Here is an 8,788-nt window from a genome sequence, read left to right as displayed (position 1 = left end):
TCTTTTCTGTCAAAACGTAATTGGTTTAAATAGTTTGAAAACTCATTTCACACAGGTAGCATCTACTGTAAATGTCACAAACGCTGTCATCTGGCCAACGTGCAGTACTAATATGTTGTAATTGACGGTTGGTTTGTTGTTGTTGTTTTTTTTTCTCTTCATGCGGTCACAGGGAGTGATGCTATCTACCAAACCACAGGCGCCATTTCTGGATCAAATACAAAAACTGCTGTGGCAAAATGTGTGGTCTGCTATTGAAAGATGAGTGCCTGTTTATGTTGATGTCTGGGTGCGTAAGACACTGAGAAACTATAAATGCTTCTCAGGGATGCGCTGTAGCGAGTTGCAATGTCAGGTAATTTGAAAATATAATATCCAATCTGAGCAATATATAAAATAATTTACTTTATGGTTCACTGGATTATACATGAACGCTACTCTCACTAGTTATTCTTAAAAATCTAAATATATAAATGTGAACGGTCAATACCTAATCATTCAGTGTAATTGTCCAAAATCATATTTCAGAGAAAGGAATTAGGAAAATAATGTGCACCGTAAAGCCTGTGACCCCAGTGATAACCGAGCATAGAATCTGGATGGATGAATGGATGGAATAAAGAAAATACCCCCAAAAAACTAGAAGATTAGGTCAGTTATGCTCAAATTGACCTTGAAAGGTTTTCCTCTATGCTGATTTAAAGACCTTTTGACACCTCTTGTATGTAGTTGAGAGAATTTAACTATCATTTAAAATTGGTCCTTGAATCTAAAAAAAAAAAAAAAAAAAAAAAAGAAAAAATGTATTTATTTAATTTATTTTTCATAGGCGACAGATGAAGAAGAGAAGGTCAACAATGAATAGATGAATCTTATCTGTACTTCCAACTCTCATTCAAACCTCCAAGGTGTCAGGCTCTCTAGTGCTGTTTACACAAAACTGTTTTAACTGAAAACGGAAAAAATCAACAAAACAAGAAACAGGTTTTATTTGCTGATTGCTTTCATGTTTTATAGCAAGAGTGTCAAAATGCAAATATTTGACATTTTGAGTAAAGATTACCAACAATTATCTACTATAATAATTCCTCCTGGGCAATTCTTTGGCGTGCAAAACAAATAAAAATTTAACGAGGCTCGTGTCCAATTTCCATCTGTATAATCTGTGGAGGCCAGAATGTAGAACGAGGAGCGATACCGTCCTCTTTCTAACGGAAAAGCAAGAAGCCAGATTCTGATAAGAGTCCAGCCTTCTGCAGAGCATTATTGGGATGAGGTGATAACCAGCTTCACAGAAAACATGACGAAGCAACCAGGTGTTGATTAGCAGATACCTCGAAATTCAGTAGCCGCGTTTAATTCTGGTATGAAACATTTTGTCTCAGGATTTAAATGGAAACTCTGGACGCTATTTGTAAAGATGTGTTTCTATTGTTGTTTTAATCAGTCCTTATGTCCCGTATTGACCATCAGGTTCTGCACAATACCATTCTCACGCTCACTAAATGAAAGGCCTGTTTTAGAAAGTCATGAAAAAAAACCTGGTTTGGTAATACTGCCAAGCTGGTATCAGACAAGTTTCATTATGTGTCTTATGTTTTTAATGTTCAAGTAACGGATTTCACTTTCATTTTTTAAATAATGTCTTCGCAACTTTTATGGATGTGAGCTACTACTTACTATTGCAAGTAAGCCTGAAATTCTGTTTACTGTTTACTTTCAAAACCAACTTGAGAGTTGATACAGACTCCGAATTTTTATTGAGTTATACAAATGAAAAACTTTTAACTAAAACTTTGAACTGCCAGAACCTTATGTAATACGCTCCATGCTTTTGTTGTTTGAACAAACTATTTATTTATTCATTTAATTATAACCAAATAGTGCAAAGTGATCAAAAGTGAAATCAAAATTTTAATGATTTAAAGTCTCGGTTATTTCCTCAGATGAATTCATGATGATCGAGTATTTAAAAGAAGAAAAACAAATAAAACATCTTATTTGGTGATTTTGAACAAAAAGATCACCCTTAAATTTGACCTGTCACTAAATGGGAGACTATAGTTCAATTACTGAAAGGAAAAAAAAAACATGTTTTCAAAGTAAAGTTCCCAGTAAAGCAAAGTTCCCAGTTTATAGTTTATAGTTCTTCTGGTACGGGTTAGAGGAGCAGTACGTGTATTTGTCTTGATGACTCTCGAGATAACAAGACTACTACAAGCTTGTCCTTTTGAGAGCAAGCTAGCCAATAAAACGTTTTTTTTTTAAATAACTTCAAATTTTAAAATTGATTTTTGTGACAAAGACTTGAAGAAGGGTCGCCTTTTTTTCTGGGTTTGGTCATGTGACGACAGTAAACCATGAATGGTTGTTATCTGAACCTTTTTACACAAATGTGATGTCATTTTCCGTCCACAGCAAGTGGGGAAGTGTGTTTTTAAAGGTTTTGATTGGAATTGAAAAATAATTTTGTCACCAATTTAATTATAGACGAAAGATGAGTTTTATACTGCTGAAAATAACTGAATTGAAATACAATGTCAAGATGGTCATGATTGTTGCGTATTATTTTAGTTATTTGTTTGTTTATTTAATCTCTATTTCAACCCTTTCACTACCGATTTTTTTTTTTTATTTGGGGGGGATTATTAATTTATGCTGTATAATAATTGTTTATAAATCTAGGATACTTGGGAAATTGGTTAAAAATTCTCACTTCCATTGATTAGGTTACAGGCATTGGGATTTCTTTGTTTCATCTGTATTTTATAATAATAATAATAATAGTATTATTATTAATAATAATAATAATAAGACGAAGAAGAAGAAGAATGTCAATCAATCAAGCGATGACAGACGCGATGATGGCCAAAGTGCCATTAATAATTGACTGATGCACAGACAATGACAGTTTTGGTAAACTTGCAAAAATGATGGCATGATGATGGAAGGGGGGTCCATGTTCCAACTGCATGGGAAATAAGGGACCACCAAGAATATCTGCAAAAAACACCCGCCTCTGCTCTCATAGAATTGTTAAAAAGTTAGTGTTTAAGAAAGATAAACAAATAGATTTACCCATTATCAGTACTGGAAAATATTGCCCCAAAAGTAATTAGTAAAAATGTTGCAATTATTTTGTCTCGTCTCATTCTCATTGTCCCGGATGCACTCTTGTGAGGCATCTCACCTCGTCCCCGTGGCTTGTCTCATTGCTAGTTATATTACATACATTTTAATCTGGATTTGTTATGATTTTTCCCCAATGGCCTTTCTAAATTTATAAATTCCCAGCCTCCTCGACCGCGTAATGAAAGGTCTGAACGACTTGTCCCAGTCACTCACCCATCTCTGTTCCCTTTTGTCTCTTGTGTCATCTGAGGTGGGGGGGGTCAAAGGGTATAATTGGCTTGGCCTCCTCAGGTGAAAGCACACCTCTTGTCTGAGGACACAAAACTGTCTCCTAGTATGTGTCTGCAGTGCGGCAAGGTCAAAAGGACACACCGTGTTCGGACAAACACACACAGTCAGACACACAAGCCTCTTCACTCATGCTTCGGCCTCAACAATCAGCCTAGATACCTGGGAAAGGTAATTATTTGCACTCCTGTCTGTCTTCCAGCTTGTAGAACACTTAGCCGCCATGGCTGAGAAGAAACAGAAACTACAAAGTTGCTCAGTACAGCCCAGATCACCGATAAAGCCGAGCAATCGGATCTTGCAATGCTAGGGAAAGTGTAAAACATGAAACTATGGATCTATGTTGTATTCAACATGTGTCCTTGCCCATGCCATACTCTACTGCAAATGTATTAATTTCTAATAGAAATTAACAGCAATAATATTAAGTTGCACATAAGGGTACGACCCTTCATTCCTGGTTAGTTGTGGTACCGAGCATGTTAAGAGAATGCTATAAGGGTGACAAAAACTACTGCAAACGGCTTAGTGGTCAAAAGGATTTGTCAGCTCTTAATACAGTTTTATGATACACGATTAAAACTGGTAAAAAATATATACAAGATAAGATCTGCTTGCCCTTTTGCTGTGTCTCACTCTTGGACCCAACACACCCAGTCAGTATTAACAGTAACAGTATTAACTAAATACCAGGACAATTGTGTTATTTGGTGGGACAGTTATTAGGGTTTACAAAAAGTCATCAAAGGCAAGTGACAAGCTGGTAACTCTAGTCATACGCTATGTCTGGTCCTTAAAAGAATAGCGAATGTGAGCATTTTACATCTTTTTACTGGGGCCCAGTTGTCAGTGCTCGGTGCCCAGCCCCCCCCTCTGTCATCGAGGGTCTGCCATTTTTTTCAAGCTGTAAAATATAATTGGTGCTCTGTCGCTCCCTCCCATCATCAACAAAAGAATTAAACGTCTGTTAAATTAATTAAATGAATTAAACCTCTGAAAAGATACTATTAAACGGTGCTAAATAAATAAATAAATGAAAGTGAAACTGAAGTCATAGAAATTCCCATCATTGGTGTTTTCAGAGGATAAACACTTTTTGAACTGTTATTGGCAGCAGTCTGCACCCCTTGTTTAATTTAAAATCGAAATGCTGACCTTACACCCTCCGATATCTAAACAAGATTCTTGCTCTAAACGTTTCCTTTTAAATGTCACGAATATTCTATTTACACAAAAACAACGTAAATATGTTTCACATTCTTCCCCGTGAGTGAGTGAAGAGGTACTCATATGATAAAAAGTATTGGAGTTACACAAGGCCAGGAATCGAGCCAGTTATAATAACAGATGAGACTGACCTCTTGTGTGAATCAACCTCACTTCATTTTTTTTTTTTTTAGTGTTAACTCTTTCAGTGCCATGGATGAAAATTCTTGTCTGTTAAAACGGTAATAAAATAATAAATAAATAAATACACTCTCAAATAGATTTTTTATGGATGGTAGCTCACACCCTTGACCAGTGCTTACCTAATATCAAACCAATCGAGCACTGTAGTGATAACTGCCCATTGGACGACAGTGCTGCCATACATACAACACGTTTATTACAGACTTGTAATTTTAAGTAAAGAACGGAAATCAGTCTTTCATATGATACCACCCATAATTATAAAGAAATAGCATACAATAGTCCGTTGGCCTTGAAAGCTCACGGAAAATGCTATATATACTGGCACTCGAGAGGTTGCCTTTTCCAATAACGCTTGGGAGTGAAAGAGTTAAAGCCCTCCTTTGCTATGGAAATAAGCTAGTTTATGTCACTATTTAACAGGCAAGCACACATCTAACTGTTACCTTTCTAATGTGCATGTGTGGCCCCCGTGGAAATGGAAGTATGACATGAGCAACAGTGACAAGTGATACAGAATACGCAATGTGTTGGGCCACAATATATCACTTGTTGGCCTCTCGCTCACCCACGTAGTCAACCAGCTGTCTTTAGCTTCTATATGGTCCGTGAAAGGAAGGAAAGAATAGTCGTATTTTTAGAGAGCACTTCATCATTTGACGCATGTAACCTTTCTTCAAGTTAAACAGGTTGGCTGCGTTTGTGCCACAATTTGCGTTTTTTCTTGTGTGTTGAACAAAAGCGCGACAATAGGTCTGATTTTGACCCTTTGGCGTGTGTCTAGAATGTCATGGTTGGTTAGCGGTAAGGCAGCTAAGCCAATGAAAGATGAGCTACATAGCCAAGATAGATGAGACACGATGATTCTCCCCGCCCGCCACCCCAAAAAGCACACAGATTGCTCCCGAACACATCACACACATTATAGCTTCACAGCAACCCAATACCGTTTCCCTGTTTTAGCACCTGATTCCTCATGTTACCGCTTTAAAGAAGAAATCAGTTTTTAACCTATATATTCAAACTACAATGCACTTGTTTTAATTGATGGCACACAAAATGGCCACATTGGTATTAGCCAGTGTTATCACTTTCTTGTTATCATTCCACCTTATGTTGTTAGTCGTGTTGCATTCATATTCTACTCACAAAGGTTTTACCTATGTCAACATCTGCACTAAAAGTTAAATATCTTGGGACCAGTGTGACTTAAGTAACTTCAACATTCATTGAAGACTTTCACACAGCATGTTAATGATTAATGCCATTGGGCAAAAGATTGTAATACTACACCATAAAAACCTGTTTTGAGTACATCAAAATAACTCACTAATGTGTTTGGTCATCAGCAGATGGCAACTTCCAACACTGACTTATATTTATTTACATTGTCATATTTGTATCCAAGCTAATGATATGTGGATTATTGGTGAGAGGACAGTGGTATGGCTCACGGTTTTTGTAAAACGTCAAGTTGTTGACTTATAGTAGTCCTCAGTGTGTTTCTCTCTATGAATGGGTATGTTTATATTATATTTCCCATACAATGTGAACATGTTAACGCATCACATCAGCATTTTTTTCAGAATCACACACTAATTTGGAGTATTCCTTTTTTTTCTTAAATAATTCTGTGTTGCTCAAGATTCTCTTTTTAAGATTTTCTTTTGATACACATGAATCCACTGTGATGGAAGACATGACAGGTGGAACTGGTAAAATGCCCTGGAGGTAGTATAAGTGATCTGATAAAAAGCAGTGGTCACATCCTTGGTGTCTGCTCGTGGCTCGTAGAGGGGGTGAAAAAAAGCTGAAACTGAGTCAAGAAAAAAAAAAAAAGAAGCGAGACCGGTTTCTTCCCCACTTTGGATAAAAGTGCAAGATCAGGCTGAATAACAACACCGGACTTGAGTCGGGGTTTTATATGCACAGGTGTTGATGTCCTTTTTGGGATTCAGGTAAGGATGGGCTGTATATCTAAAGGACAGGATGGACAAATGTTCCTGAAGTCAAATTTTAATGGGTTTTACCATATAAAACTTACACATTATATATATATATATATATATATATATATATATATATATATATATATATATATATATATATATATATATATATATATTCTATATATATATATATATATATATATATATATATATATATATTCTATATATATATATATATATATATATATATATATATATATATATATATATATATATATATATATATATATATATATATATATATATATATATTCTATATAGTGTTATCCTGCAGAAGCGCTCTCAAGGAGGAGGCAAAAATGCATTGCGAAGGCCACCTAATGATGCATGAACATGAGTCCATTGGCCATAGTTTGCTTTTATATGCTTTTATTTTCAAGTCAGCCTTTAGAGCGATGTTTGTATTGACGTATGTGTGTATATATATATATATATATATATATATATATATATATATATATATATATATATATATATATATATATATATATATATATATATATATATATAGTTAACCTCTGATAAAGGACGCTAGCAAATTAGACTGCTGTTGTAAGATTCAGCGCAAGTCTCCAGCGCTAGCGTTAGCCACTATGTGATGCATTTAAATTCTGTCTGACATTTGAATGCATTAGGGCCAAGTCTCCTTTTAAAGACAGAAAATAATGTCCATCTATACATGAACTGTTAACAACTGCAAATACCCAAGCAATCTGGTCCATCTAAAAGATGATATACAGTTTGCCAATAAGAAAGATGGGGTTGAAATTACTTTATTTAATTTCCCCAGGTTTAAGATTAGTAAGCAAAAAAACACTTTAATTCCTCTATTCATTATTCTGTCTAGCAAAGCAGTAGTATCGAAAAAATCAGCAATTCTTTGCACATCGATAGAATGAAGCAGATATTTTTTGTCCAGCAAATCTTTTTGAATCATTTGGAATTGAAATAGTTTTCAGTTTTATTGCTTTTCAGTTGAAAGCAATGTCACTCCAAGGAACACTCAACATTCTCAGTAATTTTAGTATTTACTTATAATGCAACAAACTAGGAAGAGATGAGAGTAACAATTGCTGTAACATCGGTGTTAACGCTGTCACAAATCCCCAGGCTAAGCAGGAACTAGGTTTGCCTGAGGAGCAAGTCTATGATGACGGTACAATAGCAATACAAGATGATCTCTTGTATTATTTTACATAGTGATGTAAACCAAGATGAAGTTGGCAGCCTGTATATGCTATTGACAACAATACATTTTCAACAGCAAGATCAGTCATGTTTTTAAAAGGATTCCATTGTGTTCATACAGAGCTGAAGCAAAGAATATTGTTATGAGCAGTAAAATGTTTTGATTTTGACGTGGATGGTACATTACTACATTACTACTGTATTTTTCAGAATACAAGGCACAACATTTTTCTCATGATTTGAGCCCTGCGGCTTGTAGTCCAGTGCAACTTTTCTGCGTTTTTTTTTTTTTTTTTTTTGCTAGTCACCAGTTGACAATCCACCAATAAAGCAAATGTGTCTATATATCTATTCAAGGTGTCAGTTTATGGAACAACTATGAAATAAAAATGAGAAGATGTGAATTAATGGCTGCATTCAAAAAAAGGTTTAAAAGTACAGTATAAAAATTCTTAAAATTATGTATAAATTGAATAAGATTGGATACAAGTTTGCAATGTGTAATTTGTAGTTGTATATATATATATATATATATATATATATATATATATATATATATATATATATATATATACAGTATTTTACAAAACGTCCATATAAATATCTTCTGCATAAATCTCTGATGTTACAACCTGCGGTTTATAGTTGGGTGTGACTTATCAGTGACATTATCTTTTTTTTTGCACAATTTTTACTGGTGTGACTTATGTACCGGTGTGACCTATACTCTGGAAAATACGGTACTTTTGTTGCTTTAACAG

Source organism: Hippichthys cyanospilos, chromosome 12, assembly GCF_059441005.1.
Source record: "Hippichthys cyanospilos isolate Australia breed blue-spotted pipefish chromosome 12, RoL_Hcya_1.0, whole genome shotgun sequence".
NCBI classification, from domain to species: domain Eukaryota; kingdom Metazoa; phylum Chordata; class Actinopteri; order Syngnathiformes; family Syngnathidae; genus Hippichthys; species Hippichthys cyanospilos.
This window is presented reverse-complemented; position numbering follows the sequence as displayed.